Below are 23,298 nucleotides of genomic sequence, written 5' to 3' on the forward strand. Positions count from 1 at the left end.
CTTTTAATAGTTATCGCTGGGGCCCCTAATTAGCAAGTAACAGGCATGATTAGGTTCTAGGAAGTTGGAAACGACTTGTCAGACTTTATATTTACAAGAGGGGGGGAAAAAAAGGCCTTCCAGCCATGAAAAGAAATATAAAAATCCCTGTTGATAGGTTCTCCGTAAAAGAAGGGGGTGCGGAGGCACCGTTCAAAGCTGGCCCAGCTGAGGGCGAAGTTGTGAAGATAAGATTTTGAGATCCTCAATCAAGGCCTCATGGAAACACAACACACAATCCTCTATAAAAGTCTCATGTTTTCTTCTCAAGAAAATAAATGCTGGCTGAGCTACCTGGATGAGATTGTTCTTGGGCTTTTGTACTGAAAAAAAAAATGGTGAGAACAAGTCGACTTTGGTTGATGGAACTGTCTGAGGATATAAGGATCAAAGCTCATTCGTTTTGGTCAGTCCTGAGGCTTGAACTCAGGGCCTGGGCGCTGTCCCTGAGCTTCTTTGCTCAAGGCTAGCACTCTACCACTTGAGCCACAGCGCCACTTCTGGTTTTCTGGTGGTTCCTTGGAGATCAGAGTCTCACGGACTTTCCTGCCCAGGCTGGCTTTGAACCACGATCCTCCAGCTGTCAGCCTCCTTTGTAGCTAGGATGACAGACGTGAGCCACCGGCACCTGGCTGAACGCTAGTTAAAAATATTAAATACATCTGTTTCTTGGTAGTTGGCAGCACTTTAAATCAAGTAAGTCACGTGCCCCTGCAGAAGAGTATCTTAAAAAAAATGACCATATTCACTTAAAAAGCCAAGTGTGGGTGGCTCACACCTTTAATTCCAGCTGCTCGAGAGGCTGAGATCTGAGGACTGCAGTTCAAAGCCAGTCTGGACAAACAAATCCAGGAGACTCTTAACCTTTAATTAGCTAGCGAAAAGAAGTGGAGCTGTGGCTCAAGCGGTAGAGCACCAGCATTGAGTGAAAAAGCCTTTTAAAGGCCCTGAGTGTAAACCATAGTACCGGCGTGCATTGAACGTACAGTAAGTGTGTGGATTTAGCCGTGTTTGGTCTTCTGGATGTTCACCAACACGGAACTTATTTCTGTTTGTGCTTCATTTCTTTCAATAACGGTTCAGAGTATTGTCTAGCATCTCCTTAGTGCAGGTATATATATATATATTGTAACACATCCCTTATTTGGATGCTAGTTTATCTGATATTTATTTTCCTACATTTTCTTCCATAATTTGTTGTGGCTATAGAGAAACATGTTTATGTTTGTTTGTTTGTTTGATATTGGGTAATATAAGAGTTACATTGGGCCGGGCACTGGTGGCTCCCGCCTGTCATCCTAGCTACTCAGGAGGCTGAGATCTGAGGATCGAGGTTCAAAGTCAGCCTGGGGAAGGAAAGTTTGTGAGACTCTGATCTCCACTACTCAGAAAAAGTTGATAGTGGAGCTGTGGCTCAAGTGGTAGAGCCACAGCCTTGAGCAAAAGGAGCTCAGGGACAGAGCCCGGGCCCTGAGTTCAAATCCCAGGGAGACCAAAAGGAAAAAAAAAAAAAAAAGGAGAAATCTCACCCTGAGTTAAAACTTCTGGGCCAGAAAAATAAATAAACAAAGACATGTATTGGGTAACATACAAGGCTTTTCACTTTTCAAATCATATTTTTATTAGCGTTGAGTAACCGTATAAAGGGGCTAAGCGTCAACAGGTCAGTTTATGACCATAAACACATCTTGATCCATGGCCTGCTTGCCTTCCATTGTTGGTTTTTTTTTTTTTTTCTGATTTCTTCCCTTCCACATTGTCCCAGTTTCTCAGGATACACACGGACTGTTGTAGCTGCATTTTATATTGTGAGTTTGGGCTCAACTTTTTTTTTTTCCTTCGATGGACTCTCAATGGTTTTATGTGTCGCTCATACACAGAAATCACTAGATTACCTTTTTCTTCTTTTTAACTATTTTTTTATGGCCAAGGTGATGTACAGAGGGGTCACAGTTAACCTAAGTAAGGTAGTAAGTACATTTCTTGTCAAACTTGTTATCCCTTCCTTCATTTTTCTCCTACTTTCTCTCCCCCCGCCTTTTTTTTTGGCCAGTGCTAGGGTTTGAACCCAGGGCCTGGGCGCTGTCCCTGAGCTTCTTTTGCTCAAGGCTGGTACTCTATCACTTTGAGCCACAGCGCCACTTCCGGTTTTCTGGTGGTTCATTGGAGGTAAAGAGTCTCTTAGACTTTCCTGCCAGTGCTGGCTTTGAACCTTAATCCTCAGATCTCAGTCTCCTGAGTAGCTAGGATGACAGGCGGGAGCCACCAGTGCCCAGCTTCAGATTTTTATTGTGCATCTAGGAGATGACTTTTATTCCATCAATATATGTCACATGAATTGATTTACATATGTCTGATCATGATAGTGCTTGTGAACAAACCTTACTTTACTTAGTTACTTGTGTGTGTGTGTGTGTGTGTGTGTGTGTGTGTGTGTGTTGGTCCTGCGGCATGAACTCAAGGCTTAAGTACTGTCCTTGAGTGTTACTGCTCCAGGCTGGTGCTCTACCACTTGAGCCACACTCCTGACATTTTTGGTGGTTAATTGGAGATAAGAGTCTCACGTGCTTTTCTGCTTGGGCTGCCTCTGGACCTTGGTGCTCAGATCTCAGCCTCTTGAGTAGCAGGGATTACAGGCATCAACCACCAGCGTCCAGTTTTACTTGATTACCTTTAATGTGCTATTAAATTCAGTTTGTCAGTACCATGTTGAGGATTTTTGCACCTGTGTTCATAAAGAGATATTGGCCTGTGACGTCTACTTTCTTGTCATAGCTTGGTCTACCTTTAGTATCAGTGTGCTATAACTAAGTTCCTTATTTCCTCATTTTTCTTTATTTCTCATATTTATTTATTTCTCACATATATGTATATTTTTTATTTCTCATATATATGTATATATGTGTATATACATATACATATACATATATATTTGCTGATCCTGGATTGAACTCAGAGCCTGGGCAGCACTGTCTCTGAGTTTTTTTTTTGTTCAAAGGTAAGGCTCTACCACTTAAGCCACAGCTCCGCTTCTGGCTTTTTTGGTGGTACATTGGAAATAAGGGTCTCGTGGAGTTTCTTCCCTGGGCTGGCTTTGAACCCCGATCCTCTGATCTTAGCCCCTTGGTTAGCTGGAATTATAGGCATGAACCACCAGCATCTGGCTTTCCTTTATTTTCAAATGATAATCTTTCTAATTAAATAATTTGGTGTTGGCAAGATTTTCTTCTTTTGGTGTATTGTGTATTTCTTCCCCTTCTCTCCTGATTGACCAGGCTTCTGCTGGTAAGTCCTCCGATGGTCTTATGCAGATCCCTCCCTAGCCAAGAGTTTTGAAGTCAGTGAACACTTTTACTGTTTATTGACTTCAAAACTCTTGGCTAGGGTAAATAATGCTGAAGTGAACATGGTTGTGCTGGTGGCTTTAGTGTGGCCTGGTTTGTGGACATTTGGGTAAATGCCTAGGGATGGGATTGCTGGGTCCTAGGGGAGCTTTGTGTGGAGTCTTTTGAGGAACCTCCATACTGCTTTCCAGAGTAGTTGGACAAGTTTACACTTCCACCAGCAACGTAGTATAGCATTACCTTTTGGCCACATCCCCGCCAGCATGTGTTATTATTTATTTTCTTGATAACGGCCATTCTAACTGGGGTGAGGCGAAACCTCATTGCTGTTTTGATTTGCATTTCTTTTATGGCTGGAGATGTCAAACATCCCTTTATGTGTCCATTGGCCATTCTCACTCCTTCCTCTGAGAAGTCTCTCGTTAGTCCATCCACGAATCGGGTTGTTGTTTCTTTGAGGGTTCATTTTTGGAGGGGGTTTAATTTTTTGAGCTCTATGACACTGTGTGTGACTTTTGCCGGTTTGAATGTAGTGTTTAGAGTGTCATTAGAAAGCATTTCCTGCCATTTTCTTCATTGGGTTGATCCATTTTCGGGGGTTTTGGGGGGGACACAAAGCTTCAGGAATCTGGTGCATGTTCACAAAGAGAGAATGTAACAGTGTGGACAGATTATCCAGTTCCTCTGCTCGCAGCCTCCTGTGGTCTCAGGTCTGTAGGGCATCCACAGCCAAGTTACGACGGTCTCAGTGATTGTTCCTCTGTGCCAGGACATCATGGGGGGGGGAGGTGGAGTCTCAAGTGCTCCTAGAACTTTCTCACTTCAAGCTTCTGGGTTCACTCTCGCCTATACATGCCTCTCTCCCTCTGGTTTGTGGTCTAAGAGGTCTTGATGTAAACATAGATTCGGAGTGAGCTCTTCCCTGCTACCCTGTGCAAAATCATGTCATCCCTTCTCCCATCCACCTCTAAAGACACATCCATTCACTGCCTATCACCTTCCCCGCTGACTTCTGAACCTTTTCCTCCTTGAATTTACTGTCTTAGTAAGAACTAAGACATGTAGCAGTGAGTACTAAGCACAAGTGCTTCGTACAAAGTGTAAGTACTGAGTATCGGGTAGGATCGAGTACTACCTTGCTTCGTATCCAAGTACTGAGATACTAGGACTCGCAAGTATTCAACACCTTAACACTAAGTATTTGGTGCTAGTATCTTAGACCTGAATGTTAAGATGTTTAGTACTAAATACTGTCTTCCTTCACACCTCCAAAGTAAGTAGCACCAAGTACCAGCACCTATTTAGTACTAATTACTACCTCATGTAATATCATCTTCTTACCTCTTTCAATTAGTATGTAAACTGACCAAGAACAGAGACATTGGGCTGCAGCATTCATTCCTGTAAGGCCTAAACTTGGAAGGGTGTTTAGTATAATTTTTTTAACAAATGGATGATCAACTATTACAGTATTATGAACGAGAGATTCAGGTATCCAAAGTTGGGGAAAGCTTTAAGGAGATAGAAAAATCATGTATAGGGTGTTGGGATGTGATGGTAGTCTTGATTTCCCAGATCAGCCTTATTTCATGAATGTGTAACCAGAATAAAGATGTTTTTGATTTTTATTAAAACAAAAGAATAAACGTTTTTGGGTGTGCAGTATTGGGTCTTGAACTCAGGATCTAGGTGCTGTCCCTTTGCTTCTTTTTGTTCAGGGTTTACACTCTACCACTTGAGCCACATCTCCACTTCTGGCTTTTTGCTGATTAATTGGTGGTCGGAGCTCAGTCCCCAGGACTTTCCTGCCTAGGCTGGCTTTGGACTGTAGTTCTCAGATCTCTGCTTTCTGAATAGCTGGGATTACAGGTGTGTGCCACTAAGCACCAGGGTGCCTAGACAGAATAAACTTTTTAGATTCTCTCTTGGGAGCAGAAGGCATCCTTAACGCCTTCCTATAAGAACTTAGGGAAGCCATCGGTAAAACCATAGAAAATTGCCGTCATTCTGTTCCTTAACCATGAATACAAATCCCATGTTCCCAAGGTAACACAATGTAAAGTAATGGCTTTTTCAAATAAATAAATAACAATTCCCGCTCCCCCCCCCCCCCCCCGCCCCCAAACACCTTACAGGTGTAAAAAGAGAAGCATCTGGTTGAATAGAGATTGCCAGCGAAATTGACAGATGATTAACATTCATTAAAACTTTTAATTAACACCTTGGAAAATTCCATAAAAAATGATACTGTACGGGAGTGACGGAGTGAGATCTTTGGGTGCATTCTTCTACGTTGTGATACAGAAAATGGATCACAAAACTGCTTAGGAGAAGGATTTCTTGATTCCTGGGTCCTGTTCAGGTGTTATCTAGCTCTGTCAGTCATGCCAGATTGAGCTGCCAGTATACCTAACTATATTTGGCAGATGTCTATGTACTTTCGGGAGGGAGGGGGAATAACCCCTACCTTTTAGATGTTTTTTTTTTTTTTAAATCATTTATTTCCTCCTTCTCCCCATGCCCTGACCCCAAAATTCCTGATTATGTAACTATGGGAGAAGTTGAATTTTTACGACACAGCATTTCCCAAGCTGATGTTGGAATAATCAGATGTATCACAATTGTGGGTATGAATGGGCTGTTATGAATTTGTGAGATGATTCATATTTGGATAATCATTTTTTTTTTTTTTTTGGTCAGTCATGGGGCTTGAACTCTGGGCCTGGGTGCTTTTCAGCTCAAGGCTGGTGCTCTACCACTTGAGCCACAGCGCCACTTCCGGTTTTCTGAGTGGTTTATTGGAAATAAGAGTCTCATGGCCGTTCCTGCCCAGGCTGGCTTTGAACCTCGATCCTCAGATCTCAGCCTCCTGAGTAGGTAGGATGACAGGCGTGAGCCACTGGTGCCTGGCTCCATTTAGTTTGTCCATAAGATGGGGGAAGTTGTTTATTTATTTGAAAATGGAGGTGATCAATATAAAGGCTTTTGTCAGAAGTTGATCCCTTTTTCTCTCTCTCTGTCTCTCCCATCTCTCTCTCCTTTTCTCTTGTTTACCAGTACTGGGACTTGAACTCAGGGCCTGGGCGCTGTCCCTGAGCTCTTTTGCTCAAGGCTGGCGCTCTACCACTTGAGCCACGGCACTACTTTTTCTTTCTCTAAATAGTTCATTGGAGATCAGAGTCTCATGGACTTTCCTGCTTGGGCTGGCTTCAAACCATGATCCTCCGATCTCAGCCTCCTGAGTAGCTCTCAGGTATGAACCACCAGCCCCCTGGCCCAAGCTACCATTTCTTGATATCTCACAAAGCTGCGAAGGATGGACGGTTCTCTTTGTCTTGCTGTGCATGGTTCTCTTCTGCTTCTTTCTTCTCCTTGGCCTCCATCTCTGTCACACCTTCCTGCCCAGCTCCTCAGGCTTCTTGCCTGTTGACTTGGCCATTAGATCTGCAATTGACAAATGCCCAACGGTGAACGATTTTGAGTTTCCTAGATAATTTCCATTTTTGTGTGCAAGTCACTGACGACTTATGTTGTTGTTATTTTTGTTATTTTTTTTCTTTATCAAGAGACAACAGACACGGGAACTTGAACTTGACATGGCAACTATTCTAAGCCGGCTAGCTTCCAGAACATTTGCTAGACAACATTCTAATTTAAATTGCAGAGGGTGTTTTTAAAGATCAGCCTCAGTAGGTCAGCTTTTGAGGGATAATGCCTGTTGTGAGTTTAATGGTTAAGTTGCTTCCAGTGACCTTTTATTCTCTTGCTTATTTGTTTTGTCAGTATTAAGATTTTTAAAAATCATCCGTCAGATTTCAGGAGTTGGAGCCACTGGCAGTAAAACACGACAGTTTAGAGATGCGAAAGACCAAGTTGATGTTATTATTTTTAGTCTTTTTCTACTGTTAGCCTACATGTTTTTGAAGTCGCAACATTAAGAAACAACAGCTAAAAATTACATTGGAAATACTGATTAAGTATGAATGTGGCCTGATTTATAATACTGTGTACAGAGATTATAAAGAAGAAATAAAAAGCACACGCACACGCGTACACACACACACACACACAAAACCCCCAAAACACTAAAACAAGATGCTCTAAAATTGTAATTCTGACTCTATCATTGTGACTAATCCTACTGAGAAAGAACAAAAGGCGTTCAACAGAAGTGTTAACTATATCAGGAACTTTTTGGTAAGCTCTGGATAAAGACAAGAAGGAAGAGGAGCGGAGCTAAATGATCGTAATCAATTAGCCTTGCAACCCACAAGTATTTCTGGTTTATACTGTGGGTTGCTAAAACATGAAGAGGTCATTATCCTGGGAAGCTCCTCGGGTATAATATTACTTGATGATGATTTATTTGTCTTCTAGACTGAAAAGTAGAGAGAGAACCAACTTCAGAATTCAAACATGGGCAGGGAGTGAGGAGGGCCAGAGCGTGTGTGTAATTCCCAATGTGAAGTTCTACTTTCTCCACGCTCAGACAGTGGGATTGGAACTTACAGAGGGACCTGTTGCTTGTTTGGCATTTGCACTTAATCCACACCCTCATCACATGTGTTTGGACTTGTGTGATAGTTTTCAAGTGAAGCTGAGTGCTTCAAAGTATGCATTGAGTGATTTGATCATTCTGGGTAAACTTGCACATAGATGATGTGTGTTTGTGAAGTAAGATGCAGCACAGGGCTTAGATAAGCACATCATCATCATCATCATCATCGTCATCATTATTACATTATTTGTTTCTGATAGATTTTTTTTTTTGGTGCTGGGTCTTGAACTCAGGACCTGAATGCTAACCCTGAGCATTTTTGTTCAAGGCTGGAGCCCTACCACTTGTCCCACAACTCTACTTCTAACTTTGTTTGGTAGTTAATTGGAGATAAAAGTCTCACAGACTTTCTTGTCTGGGCTGGCTTTGAATCAGGGTCCTTAGGTTTCAGCCTCATGAGTATCTGGCTTCATAGGCTTGAGCTACGGGAGCCTACCTGTTTTTGATAAACTTATTGGATTAGTTTACTAGGGAAAAAACTCACTTAGTTTTATAAGTAGCTGAAATGTCTACTTCTATTAGCTAGATAAGCTGTGTAGCTCACGCCTGTAATCCCAGCTATTCAGGAGCCTGAGATCTAAGGACCTGGGTTGGAAGCTGTTCTGTACAGACAAATCTATGAGGTCTCCTATCTCTAATCAGCCACCCAAAAAAGCCACACATGGGACCATGGCTCAAGTGGTAGAGCGCCAGCCTCGACCAAAAAAGTTCAGGGACAGCGCCCAGCCCTCAAGCTCAGGACCCATCACTACCACACACAGACAAAAAAGAAATGTGCTAGATTGCAAGTAATAAAAATGGCTACTATAATTCCTGTTACTGAATGCAAGGCACACTTTCCATGCGTGAGTTCAGGTCATCTTACTAATAACTTAACTAAGTAATTTTACCAGGAGGAAAAAAAAAGTCATTCAGAACTTGGATTTGAACACCAGGACTGACTTTTTTTTTTTGGTTCTGTTGTGGGGTTTGAACTCAGGGCCTAGGCATTATCCCTCAGCTCTATCGCTCAAGGCTAGAGCTCTACGACTTTGAGCCACAGCTCCACTTCTGGTTTTCTGGTGGTTCATGGGAGATCAGAGTCTCACGGACTTTCCTGCCTGGGCTGGCTTTGAGCCTCGATCCTCAGATCTCAGCCTCCTGAGGAGCTATTATGACAGGCGCCTCATTGACTTTTCTGTTTGGGCTGGGTTTGAACAATGACCCTGAGATTTCAGCCTCCTGAGTAGCTAGGACCACAGGATTCAATATTCAGATTCCGGATTCAATATTCACTGATGGACAGTGTTTTGAGAGTAACTCATTGGAAAAAATATGATTATAAACTATAAAGGTTGACAAGGGGTTGGTTAATGGTGCTATGGAAAAAAACAACTGGCTGATGACGGAAGGATTTCTTTTCTCAAGCTGTCCAGGTATAGAACGATTTACCTTAGAATGCTTGTTACAGAAAATGAATGTTGTTAGGAGGCTAAACATTGTGTTGGGGAAATGTCTGAAGTTCTCTATCTTTAAAAATGTATAGTTGTAGAATGTAACAAACTTGTTGTGACAAACTGAGAAGATAAGAGGAATTAGCTGCAGGGAAAATAGTATGCGTATGAATTTTTTTTAACAGATCAAGCTTCGTGGCAGTTCTGAAGACTGTAATTAAAGTCAGGGTAGGAAGTATTTATAACATTTCTCCATCAAACATTTCTGTGATGTCTTGCAGATCAATGCAGAAGTTTGTAACGATTCACAGTGGTTTGAGTGTAAGGTCTAGATTGCTGGACAGGCCAAGAGTAGACATCATATGAAGACATGCTGACTGGCTCTCTAGTATTATAATTCTCCTTTGATCAGAATAAAAACAAAACTCATCAGCTTACAAACAACTTTTAGCTGGGAGACCAATGGAAATTGGGTTAAATAAGGAGACTTCACAATTCCTCAGAGAGAGAGAGAGAGAGAGAGAGAGAAAGAGAGAGAGAGAGAGGGAGAGAGAGGAGAGAGAAAGAGAGAGAGAGAGAGGGAGAGAGAGGAGAGAGCATCTTACAGCACCTGTCCTTGGCTTTACTCTCAAGGCTGATGCTCCTTTACTTGAGCCACAGCTCCACTTCTAGCTTTTCGCTGGTTAATTTAAGTTAAGAATCTCATGGATTTTTCCCACCTGGGTTGGCTTTGAACTCTGATTCTCTCAGATCTTTGCTTCCTCGGTAGCTGGGATTACAGGTGGGAGGCACCGGTGCCGGCTGAAAAAATTGTGTTTTGAGAAATAATGCCATTTCTATCGACCGTAGTTTTTGAAAATATTTTTAAACAAATGGAAAAAAAAAGTTTTTGGCGAGGTCCTGATCCGAATTCCTTTGCGGATGCCATGAATGTTAAAATAGATTTAAAGTTTAAAGTAAGTGTGACCACGGAGCCAGATAATGGGAAGGGAGGGGAGGGGAGGGGTGGGGAAAGATGGGGGGAGGATGGAAGGGGCGACATCATCAAGATGCAGGGTCATGTATAGAACTGGAACACTTTTTTTTTTTTACAACTTTATAAGGAGAATAAAAATATTCATCATAAAAAAATGAGGAAAAAAAGGAAATTTAAAAAACACACGAAACCTTGGGTATTATAGAGAAAGAGACTCAGATAAAGGTAGGGATGAATGGCTTATGGATTAATTCAGAAGATCAGAGACCACATAAAACTAAAAGGTTAATTTCAAAAGAAAGTGTGGGCAGGCACCAGTGGATCACACCTGTGACCCTAACTACTTAGGAGGCTAAGATCTAAAGGTCACAGTTCAAAGCCAGCCCAGGCAGAAAGGTCCCAGTGAGACTCTGATCTCCAATGAACCACCAGAAAACCAGAAGTGGAGCTGTGGCTTCAAGTGGTAGAGCGCCAGCCTTGAGTGAAAGAGCTCAGGGACAGCGTCCGGGCCTCACGTTCAAGTCCTACAACTGACAAAGTAAATACATGAATAAAAATAAAATAAAATAAATTGGGATAAATTGAAAGTGAAAACCCAATTGGGAATTCTATTGGATCATGTCATCCCATGGAAGAGGGTAGAGACGATGGAAAGAGAGAGGTTGTAAATTCTGTAACAAAGTTACCGTATTTTATTGAGTATCTTTTCTATACCCAGCCTTAGTACCATAAAGCATAGTAGATGGATACCAGTGGCTCACGTCTGTCATCCCAGCTACTCAGGAGGCTGAGATCTGAGGATTGTAGTTCAAAGCCAGCCTGGGCAGGAAAGTCAGTGAGTCTCTTATCTCCAATAAACCACCCAAAAAGCTGGAAATGGTGCTGTAGTTCAAGTGGGAGAGCGCTAGACTTGAGCACCAAAGCTCAGAGACAGCGCCCTGTCCCTGAGTTCAAGACCCAGTACTGACATGTGCACACACACACACACACATACACACAATGTCAGGTTCTCTAGAGTTGCAGAAGTTTTGTGTCTGTGCATGCACATGCACGTGTGTGTTTGCGTGTGCATGTGCGTGTGCATGTGTGTGTGTGTGTGAAGACAGTCACCTACAAAGTGATTGTTCATGAGTGCCTGGTTTGTGCAGATGACGAATGAATGAACCCTACGTGAAGGAATTCTTCGACTCCTCTTCCTCCCTTGATTCTTCCAGACAGGAACTTTTCTTTTTTTTTTTTTTAATTTTATTTTATTTTATTTGAGAACATACTGTACAGAGGGGTTACAATTACATGGGCAGGATAATGCATACATTTCTTACCAAGCATTGCAGCCTCCTCCTTTGTTTACCCTTCACCTCCCTTCCCAGCCTCCCCCTCCTCCCCACCCAATCATACCCCCCCCCCCCCCCCCCCCCCGCCACCGACATTGTAAAGCTGGTTTTGACATGACATTTTGTACTTCTCATTGTTATTGTTGCAACAGGTCCACCTGAATCCTTAAACGACTTGTTTGTCCCCCAGACAGGAACTTTTCTTATTGGACCAGTCCCATCATTCCTGGCATTCTTGTGCCTCACCCCCACCCCAAATTTCCCTGTGAGTGACCTTCTGTGGGGACCCTGTCCCCAGCTTCATACCCACACGCCTCCTTTGCCTCTATTCCTTTCAGATCTTTTACAGTCCTTCTTTCCGTGGTAGTCCATTCTTACCTTTGGCTTGCTTTGGGCACTGGCAGACTCTCCAGGGCTGTGGGTCCAGGTGTATATTTATTATTATCGCTTTTTTTTCCAACACACAATGCTCCTACATGTGTTTCTGCTAACGTTCAGCTCTCAACGTGAGCTGCCCGTCAGCTGTATTCTATTTGCTTATCTACCCAGCCTTGACTTCCTGCCTGGTTTTTTTTTTTCTCTTCCTTCCTGAACAAGGATCCTTCGTTAAGGTGTTTAATTTGATTATTTTTTATTAAAAAAAATCAGCATTTGGTGTGTGTGTGTGTGAGAGAGGGAGGTGGAGGGCGTCTGACTTCTTAAAGATGATGAAGCATTGGAACATTGGGACCAGTTTGATTGAGTTATAGATAGTTTTTATGAAATCTCTGCTAATACACACAAACATCTACTCTGAACAGCTCATGGGTAGTTAGATCTAGGTGCTTTTCCATTCTCATAATGATTGTACTCTTACTTTTGTGTGTCTGTGTCTCTTCATTCCGTGTTCTAGAATTTCCCTCCCCACCCCCACACTGCGCCCACCTGTATGTTGGTTGTGGAAATGGAGAGGAATCAATGTCTTTGGGCCTGTGGAATCTACTAGCTCCTGCAACGATCTGATGATGCCATGAGGCTGAGAAAAGCAATTGCAGCCTATTTTTGAATAATTTCTCTGACGTAGCAAACGTGAGATTTCTCAGTCGGATGCCAGTATTTCTTCTCTTGTTCTAAAGGGGCTGGTGGGAATTCATTCCTGCAGTGACACAAGAGTACCTGATCGTATTTCTGTTGAAAACCTCACTTGGTGGTCAGTATGTATCTGGATTTACCAATGAAAAGCAACCCGGTGAATGTCAGATGGGTATCGTCTGGGTTTTAGGACCGCAAATCGATTTCTAGGGGAGTTCAAAATGAGATCTAATATGACTTAAACCCTGGGTCGGGAGAGAAAAAGATCATCAATTTGGTGGCAGAAGAGGAGCTGATTTGCTAGTTATTTGCTGGGCCACAAAGTTTGGCAACTGTATGGAAGTACAAGCAGGGGAAAGCCGGGGCTGTTGTGATGTGTGGTGAGGGTTAGTACACTTCACGGATGGGTCATCTGGTTTTGACCTTCAAGTCAGTCTCAGGGCTTTGTGTGATTTTATACCATTTGCCACCGGGAGAATTCTCCATTGGTATTTCTCCTATGGGTGCATTATTGGTATAACCAGATTTGGAGACAGACATCTTTTCACCTCCGCCTTCTTTGGAGATGGTTGAAAATGTTTGCAAGTCCTTTTTGTGGATTTCCGATGGGGATCGCTTGGACCCCCTGAAGCAATGTTAGGGATCACAATGAAAACACTGAAAGTGATGGACCGGAGCAAGTGGAATATGAGGGGGGCGGGAATAGCAGAAATGTAAGATCTGCAGTAGGTCCTGGAGGCTGAATATCTCCAGAGCACCTTGGAAGATTAGGTGCTGTAGGATTTTGGAATCGAATGCAATTCTACAGATGATCTGCATTGTTCATAGATGTTATTTTGAGAACAAGGGAAACAAAGGTTAAGTGGCATCGTCTTAGTCACGTAAATGGTGGCACTGTGTATGGATTGGCCACCATGATGTTAATGATCTTTAATTATTTATGTATTTATGTACTTATTTATTTATTTGTCAGTCATGGGACTTGAACTCAGGGCCTGGGCCTCTGTCCCTAAGCTCTTCTGCCCAAGGCTGGTGTTCTACCACTTGAGCCACAGCACCACTTCTGGTTTTCTGGTGGTTCATTGCAGATAAGAGTCTCGTGGACTTTCCTGCCTGGGCTGGCTTTGAACCATGATCCTCAGATCTCAGCCTCCTGAGTAGCTGGGATGACAGGCGTGAGCCACCAGCAAATGGACTTTCAAAGAAGATAATGGGAGTGGTTGTTAGTGCTCTAAATTCATATTGAATTGAACGAAGGATGTGTGATGTGTACTGTTGTTACTCAAAAACAGAACTTCTAGAACTCCCCCCAAACTAATACAGAAAGAGTAGAGGATAAGAAGATCAGAAGTAGAGTGAAAATCCCCAAGTTCACTTCCAGCCTGGCTCTGAATTCGGTGGTAGGACGTGAACTCGGGGCCTCGTGCATGTGAGTCAAATGCTCTACCACCTAGTCGTAGCCCAGCCCAGCTCTGGGTCCCCCCAGAGAACAACCTGACACTGTCTCTCAATCCTGACATTGATAAAACTGGGGTTATGGTGACCAAGCTAATTCACCAGGTCCCATGAATGGATATCTGTAGCACGCACAGAGCCACGTGCAGTGATTGTATGACTCAGATGTGCTGCAGAAAGCTGCACGAAAGAGACGGAGGCGAAGGGAAAACTAAGACGCACACAAACATAAAATCTAATGGCACCTAAGGAAGGTTTGACCAAGGGCCGCTTGCTATGAACACAGCACGGTGTGCTGTTAAAACCGTGGTGTTCATAAAAGCAAATGGACTCCTGGCCAGCTGTTGGTGGATGATGGCTGTCATCCCAGCCACGCCCGAGGCTGAGGTCTGAGGGTAGTGATTCGAAGCCCGTCTGGGTAGGAATGCCCGTTAGATTTTTTTTTTTAAATCTCCAGTTAACCAGCAAAAAGCCAAGAGTGGAGCTGTGGCTCAAATGGTAGAGCTCCGGCTTTGAACAAAAATGCTGAGGGCCAGCAACTAGGCTCTGAGTTCAAGCGCACACACACACACATACACACACACACACACACACACACACACACACACACACACACAATACACACACACTTTTTATATATGTGTATCATCTAGCATGTAATATAATTTATAAATATGTATCTATACATACATATGCTTATTTATGTATAAACATTAATTTAAGCATATTCATTTACATGGAAATGTTTGCTTTATATATAATATTTATTTTTATACATATATGTATTTATATAAATATATTTATATATAAATTATTATTATTATTTTTTGATCGGTCATGGGGCTTGAACTCTGGGCCTGGGCGCTGTCCCTCAGCTCTTCAGCTCAAGGCGAGCGCTCTACCACTTGAGCCACAGTGCCTCTTCTGGCTTTTTCTGTTTATGTGGTGCTGAGGAATCGAACCCAGGGCTTCATGCATGCGAGGCAAGCACTCTACCACTGAGCCACCTTCCCAGCCCCTATAAATTATGTATTTATAAATTACAAATAATTATATGTTATATATTTATTGTATATATGATAAACTCTTGACGCATATGGGTTTAGGAGTTATGGACCAAGTGTTTATCAACTGAGCAACTTGCTTTTTGACACACTTGGCTGGTTGCAGAAGAAGTTAGGTTGAGATCAGGACAGTGATCCTCTGCATCGTTTTGTTTTTGTTTTTGTGTTTTGGACACCTGTGTACCCTTGGTGTGTTTCCAAATCCTCAGGCTTTGGTCTGTCTACTTTATGGCTAAATATAGACATATTCAAAAGAAGGGTCCCTTATTTTTTTCATTGCTCAATAGACGACTTTTTCTTTCTTATTTTCAATATCTATCAGATATGACTCTGTGTGTGTGTGTGTGTGTGTGTGTGTGTGTGTGTGTGTGCGTGTGCACATGCACATATGTGTGTGCCAATGCTGGGGCTTGAACTCAGGGCCTAGAACGCTATCACTGAGCCTTTTCTCTCCAGGCTAGCGCTCTACTCTTTCAGCCTCCCTGACTTCGGGCTTTGTGGCTGTTCACGGGAGGAAGGTGTCTCGCTGACTTTCCTGTCGCTGCTAGCTTTGGATCCCCTTGCTGGGGGTTGTTAGGAATGCAAAGGAGGTCAGAAGTTTTGTTCAGAATGAGAGGAGACTGCAGTCCAAGCTCCCACCCTACCCAGCTGAAGGAAACAAGAAGATGGGAGGAAGTTCTATTCGCGTAGTGAGGATTACAGGTGCGAGCCACCAGGGCCGGCCTGACATCTGTTTTCTTATATTGACCATTTTCCCTTTCCTTTTCCCTTCTGCTTCTCTGGCTTCTTTGTTGATCCAGACACAACTCAAGGTTTTGCAAGGTGTAACGATTTCCATCTTGAAATGGATTCTCCCATCCCTCGTTGTGTCTAAATCTCCAACAACAGAACCAAGCTGGGCTCACATGTCATCCCAGCCACACAGGAGGCCGAGACCTGAGGATCAAAATCTGAGGCTAGCCTGAACGGGAAAGCCTGTGAGACGCTTACTTTCCATGAACCACTAAGAATGACATACGTGGAGCCGTGGCTCAAGTGGTAGAGCACCAGCCAACCATGAGAGAAACAGCTGAGGGACAGCGCCCGGGCTGTGAGTTCAAGTCCCAGTACTGGGGCCAAGACCAACAGCAAACAGGCCCTGATGGAGCAGGTTAGATTTTCCCAGGGTGAGGTTTTGCCTTTCAGCTCAGTTTTACAACTCTGGCAAAGGTTTTCTCCCATCCTTCTTTGCATTTTCCAACTCTGCATCCACAGTGTGCAGGGCGTTGAAAGTACTTTAAATAAATCTGATTTTTTCCCTCCCTTCACCTTCACTTCATCGTTTCTCAGGTGCAGCATGAAAGCAAGGGAGAGTAGCCAGGAGGAGGGAAATGTTCCCCTGGCCCCTTGGTTAGGTTAGCTGGAGGGATGCGAGGGGCGGGGCCCCGCGGTGGACCGGCTCTGAAGAGCTACGCCTCCATTGGACAGAATGAACACCAGGCGGTGGGAAGGTCGTTAGGGGCGTGGCTAGTGGTGGAGGGATGCTGAGTCCATGAACACTGAGTAATAAACCCTGTGACTTGAGGGGAGGGTGGAAGGGACAGAGGTGGGGGGGAATGCTGGACGGGCTGACATGGATCAAGATGCATGGTCCTCATAACCTGCCCTTGGCACAACCACTTAATAAATTGAAAACAACGATGACCTAGAACAAGAAGGTTAGCTTAGGCTGAGGCCCCTACCTTGAAAGTGTGGTAGAAATCACGCGAAGAACAGGCTCAGGTATGAAATTTTAGAATTGTCATGAAAGAGATTATGGTCTGTGTGTACGTATATATCAGCATATATATAAGTATATATCTGTGTAGGTATATAAATATATACCTACATAGTTATATATATTTATAGAATATATACCTATATATACAGGTCTATATTTATTTATATATTTATATACATAAATATATAAAAATATATTTGTATTTATATAATATAAATATAATATATAAATATAATATATATAAATATAAATATATAAATATATATTTACATATAAATATATACCTGTATGTATAGGTGTATATATATGTACCAATATATAGCTATGTATACCTATATACCTATATAGCGGTATATAAATGTATACATACAGATATATACACTACGCATATATGTGCACCTGTATGTATATATTTGTATAGATCCACACATGTAGTGTACAGTACATACATGCACACCATACACACACACATACACACACACGCATGTGCACACATGCTGAGGCTTGACCTTAGGGCCTGGGCGCTATCTTTGAGCTAGGGTCCTGCCACTTTAAGCCCCAGCTCCACTTCCGGTTTTCTGGTGGTTCATTGGAGAGAAGAATCTCACAGGGACTGTCCTGCCTGGGCTGGCTTTGAACTGCGATCCTCAGATCTCAGCCTCTGGAGTCGCTGGGATGACAGGCGGGAGCCACTGGCACCCGGCTCCTGGTCCTAGGTGGAAGGGCAGATTCTAAAACCATGTTGTGGAGATGATCTTTTCCAGCTTAGATGGTTGTACGAAGGGGTCTTAATTCAACATGTCTGATTACATGCCATCCTCCTTGAGCTATGCTCACGTGGAGCTGTGACCCAAACTTGTACAAATGCCCACCTGTACACGTTGACGGTCTTATTTTGGAGACTGCTTTTTTTCTGGGCTTCTCTGTGCGGCGTGCAAGGATGTGTGTCACTGGGATTGTTTCTGTGTGCGGTCCAGGGTCTGTTCTAACCCTCTTCTAAAAACACACAGATGTTCATGTTAGCGCGCTGTCCAATCACGAGGGAGATATTTCTGTATAAAAATTAAGCTGTAAAAATGGCCACACAGAATTAAAATAAACAATAAAAACTAGCCACACACATTTATCGGATTATTAATTATATGGAAAAGACCGAGCTGGGCCCTGATGGCTGGTGCCAGTTAATTCTAGCTGATCGAGATGGGAGAATCCTGCTTCGGAGTCCAAAATGCCGGAAGCAGAGGCATGGCTCAAGTGGTACAGCACCAGCCCTGAGCAGGGAAAGGCAAATGAGCGCACCAAGCCCTGAGTTCAAGCCCCAGTGCTGGCACTAAGTAAAAACCAGAATAAAGATAGCCGGCTAGATCAACAGTGTGACAGGAAGCGGCAGTAGAGTTAAAGAAAGTAAAATAACGACTTCTTCGTTTCCGTAATTTGATTAGAAGAAACTAAGTTACTAAACTGGGAAACGCGAAATGTGATTATTCAGTGCAGATAATTTCATTTACCCTGTGGCTGTGTTTTGGTTTTTCTATAGTGACTTTTATGAATTTCCTTGTAGAATGTCTCATAATTATGTCCTCTTCCTTCTTATAAATGTATGTATTATCTATCTATCTATCTGTCTGTCTGTCTGTCTGTCTGTCTGTCTATCTATCTATCTAAAAATTTTTAATTTTGGTATGCTTTGAGTTTACTACAATGGCCAAAATAATAGTTTTATTCTTTTATTCTGACTTAATGGCAAGTAGCCACAATACCCAAACCAGGAAATTACCACCATGCACTACGACTAAAAGTCAACCTTAGTCTAATTTCAATTGCTTTTCTGTTCATGTTATTTTATGATCAATCTGCATTCTTGCACCAAATTTAGTTGTATGTCCCCTTACTCTTGTTTAATAGGAGAAAGTACCCTTTTTTTCGTGTGTGTGTGTGTGTGAGTGTGTGTGTGTGTGTGTGTGTGTGTGTGTGTGTGTGTATGTGTGTGTGTGTGTTGGTCCTGGGGCTTGAACCCAGAGCCTAGACACTGTCTCTAGTTGTTTTTTCCTCAAGGTAAGGTCCCTACCACTTGAGCCACAGCTCCACTTCTGGCTTTTTGCTGGTTCATTGGAAATAAGAGTCTCATGGACTTTCCTGCTTGGGCTGGTTTTGACCCATGATTCTCAGATCTCAGCTTTCCCGTCTTTCGGGAGGTAGATGGTTTGATAAGCCCCAGCCGGCTAGTTTACAGAATGCCTCTAAGTGTTGGTTTTTTTCCTCTGATCAGATTGTAGACATGCACTTTGGACCAGAATGTCACAGAGGAGTTAGTGTCTCCCCACTGTAAATTTACATTTCTCCACTGAATTAATAAATATTTTGACGTTGTTAATACGAGACCATGCAAACATCGTGTTCTTGAACTTTTTTCCCCTTTGATCTTCATGCTCATCAGTAAGATGATGTGTGCAACATTTGTTATAGTTTAGTGTTATAATGGTGGATTTGCTCTTTCTCTTTTTTATAATTGCAACTTCGCTCCAATGAAGAGTTATTCTTCCTTTATTTATTATGGGCATTGAATAAATTCAATACATGATGACTTCAATGATTGCTTTTCATACTTAACCTTCATTAATTTCATCTATGTAGATTCATGCATGTTTATTTTTGTTGTATAGCTTAGGATGGAAGGATATATCGACTTTTCCTTTGTGCCAGTCCTGGGGTTTGAACTCAGGGCTCTCTGTCTCTGAACTTTTCAAGGCTAGCACTCTGTTACGTGAGCCACAGCTCGACTTGCGGCTTTTTGGTGGTTCATTGGAACTAAGTCTAATGGGCTTTCCTGTTTAAGGTGGCTTTGAACCTGGATCCTCAGATCTCAGCCACCTGAGTCTCGAGGGGTGAGCCACTGGTGCCTGGCTCAGCAAGGTGAATTACATAGTAATCACTGAGATAATTTCACTGTTGAATGATCTTCCTTTTGGTCACTGGGTCTTTTCAAGTTTGACTCCCATATATATGTTTTGGCATGCCTCCTTTTCCTGTCTCTTCAAGACCTTTAAAGAGATGTCCCAGGCTAAGCTCCTCTGTTCCTTCTCTGGGATCAGCTGGTGCAGACGCTGAGAAACTAAAGCCTTGTTCCATAGGAAGTAGAAAAAAGAAAAAAACCGATGATTTCTGGATGTTATATAAAAAGAAAGATATATTAAGCCAGGCACTGGTGGCTCACGCCTGCAATCCCAGCTACTCAAAAGGATGAGATCAGGGGATCAAAGTTTAAAGCAAGTCTAGGCAGGAAAGTTGATGAGACTCTGATCTCCTCTGGACCACCCAAAAGCCAGAAGAGGTGCTGTGGCTCAAGTGGTGGAGCACCAGCCTTGAGTGAAAAACAAAGGGACAAACTTGCAGGGCCTGAGTTCAAGCCTCAGTGTAAACACACACACACACACACACGCTTCTGTTAAAGGTTTTGTATGCATTCATGCTTGGAGCCCCTGTTGCCTTCTCCAGAACTTCCACGTTCTTTTCACACTGCCCCTCTCCTGCCCCGTTGTCTCCGATAACAAAGCGCACATCTTTGTGGAAAACCGTTCTGACGTAAGAACGTCACAACCTTCACGCGAAAGCCGCTCTTCATGAGGTGCTGTGTATGAATTAAGTTCGCTTCCCTGCCTCCTGCGGCAACCTCTGTTTGGTGTTTGTCTGGATTTGTTTTCTTCGTTTATGAGGATGCAATCATAACCCAGGCTCTGGCTCACTTGTTTGCATCAAAGAGATGGGCTAATTTATAAGGAAACATGATCAACCCGACCCTGTAGTTAGATCTACCCAACGAATGAACGTGGGCTGTGAGGCATCTTTTTATTATCCAGAACATTCTAGGGCCCCCACAATGGGGAGGGAAGCAGGCCTTGGCTTATGGACCAATTATAGGACTCATTTTTTTCCCTCTTTTGGGAGTAAGGTGGCAACGTTTCTGTTTTGGGTTTCTTTGCACCTGTATGATTTTCTGATTATCTTTCTGTCCAGCCTGGGTAAGATTCTCAAGTGGTAAGTGGATATTTACACACACACACACACACACACACACACACACACACACACTTAGGTGTGTATTTATTTGGGAGAAACCAAAGATTGTATTTTTCCACTTTGAAATCGCAGGGAATTACAAGGAGGGAGAGGAATAACGCTACGAAGGGCAGAGAAATCGAGGAGGTTTCCTTTTTCCAAGTTTTCCTTTTAACTTTTGATGGTGGTGATAAATATGGGATGCAGAGGGGTGACGTCAGTCAGGTCATGAGCGCATCGCTTTGCATGCTCCCCTTCCCTTGCTCTCCCCCCCGTTTTCCCCCCCCTCCCCCCCTCACCCCCCCAAAGGCGGATAAATGAACAGAGCCAAAGGAAAGGAAAACAACAAAGAACACGAAAAACTCTAGTTTCCATTTCCCGGAGCTCATTCCGATGAGTGGAATTTTCTAGGATCAGAGGCCCAGAGAGAGGGGCCTGGCGCCTTTGTGTTCTCCCCGAAGAGCAGCGTCCCTGGGTCCCCCTGTGTGTGGGTGTCTAGCGTCCTAGGGCTTTTATTATCCAGAACATTCTGTGGTCCTCGACTTGGGAGGAGAGCAGCCTTGGCTTATGGACCAATTAGAGGACTAGTTCTTTCCTCTTTTGGAAATAGCAGCATTTCAGTCTTTGGTTTCTTCGCCTGTGTTTTGGTTTTCTGATTATCTTTCTATCCAGCCAGGGTAAGATTCTCAAATGGTAAGTGGGTAAAAAATAAATAAATACTGGTTTCTGTTTGCTTGGGAGACACCAAAGACCTATTTTCTTTTTTCACTTTGGAATAGCTGAGAAAATCCTTACAATGGGGAGATGTTACAAGGGGCGGAGAAACTGAGAGTCTGGCAAGGCCGTGTTCTTCAACGGTGGAAAAGTTAGGGAAGGTCAAAGTCAAGTTCAATAGAATCGCTATGATGAGAGGAAGTAGGGAGGAGTTTGCCTTTGATATTGCTGTCAGGATTTGGGGATTTGTTTTCTTTTGCTTCTGACAAAACTCTGTTGGACTGGGGAGTGTGTGTGTGTGTGTGTGTGTGTGTGTGTGTGCGCGTTTCTCTTCAGTTCAAACAGTTTACCCGAGTGTTATTTTAAACTTCATTCTGTTTACACGATCGTGTCTTTTGAAGAGAAACTCTCTGTCTTCATTTTTTGGTTAACTGGCGAATTTTAAGGACAGAGCCACTGTTTGAAAGGCTCAGAGTCACACATGTGCGCTTGCTGGGAGTGTTTCTCTTTGTGCGGCTTGATTGAGCAATAAATCATCCTGGATGATTCCAGAATGTGTGGGAACAGGCTCCAGTACAAGTTTCTATTCAGCCGGGCGCTGGTGGCTCACGCCTGTCATCCTAGCTACTCAGGAGGCTGAGATCTGAAGATGGTGGTTCAAAGCCAGCCCGGACAGGAGAGCCTGTGAGACTCTGATCTTCCATGAACCACCAGAGAACCAGAAGTGGCGCTGTGGCTCAAGTGGTAGATAGAGCACCTGTGAAGGCACCCACAGGAAAAAAATAAAAGTTTCTGCTCATTTCCATGGAAACACGTATTTGATGGATGCGATTCTGTGAGACGTTTATGTGACATGTTAATCACTGATTAGCTCCCGCGCATAAACCACTCATCGCCGAAAGATTTCCTTTACCCTCCCTTCTAACTATGAAAGTGACATAAATCTCAGTGGCAGGCAGCAAGTGCGTGATCGAGCTGGATTTAACGTTCTGAGTTCTGACTTCTGTCCTGTCATCAGGCCCCTGATCCGCCTGGTTTCCTCCCAGAGTTGAAGGCCCAAGGAGAGAAAATGCCAGACAGGCATTTCTAAGGAGACGAGTCACCACGGGGTAGAATGATAGAGTCAAAAAGCTGTTTTGGTTTTCTCCTGCCAAGGTCTTTCGAACAGATATTAGAGCAATCCGTTTATTTCATCACGCGGTTCAACTTTATACTCTCTTGTTCATGCTTTCTGTTTTACTGCAACTTTCTGTTCCAGGAGTCAGGGCCATGCACCAAGTTCATTGTTCTCTCCCTGTTGTCTCCTGGGAATTTTCAACTGGGGGGAAAAGAGGGCTGATTGTATTTTTTTAAATTTTAGTTGTATGTGTGTATGTATGTATGCATGCATGTATATATGCATGTGCGCGCGCACATATGCATGCACACATGCATGCATGTGTGTACATGAACATATGTATGCACATATGTGTGCATGCATGCATGTGTGTACGTA

Source organism: Dipodomys spectabilis, unplaced genomic scaffold (genome assembly GCF_019054845.1).
Source record: "Dipodomys spectabilis isolate Male_0828 unplaced genomic scaffold, ASM1905484v1 ptg000493l, whole genome shotgun sequence".
NCBI lineage: Eukaryota > Metazoa > Chordata > Mammalia > Rodentia > Heteromyidae > Dipodomys > Dipodomys spectabilis.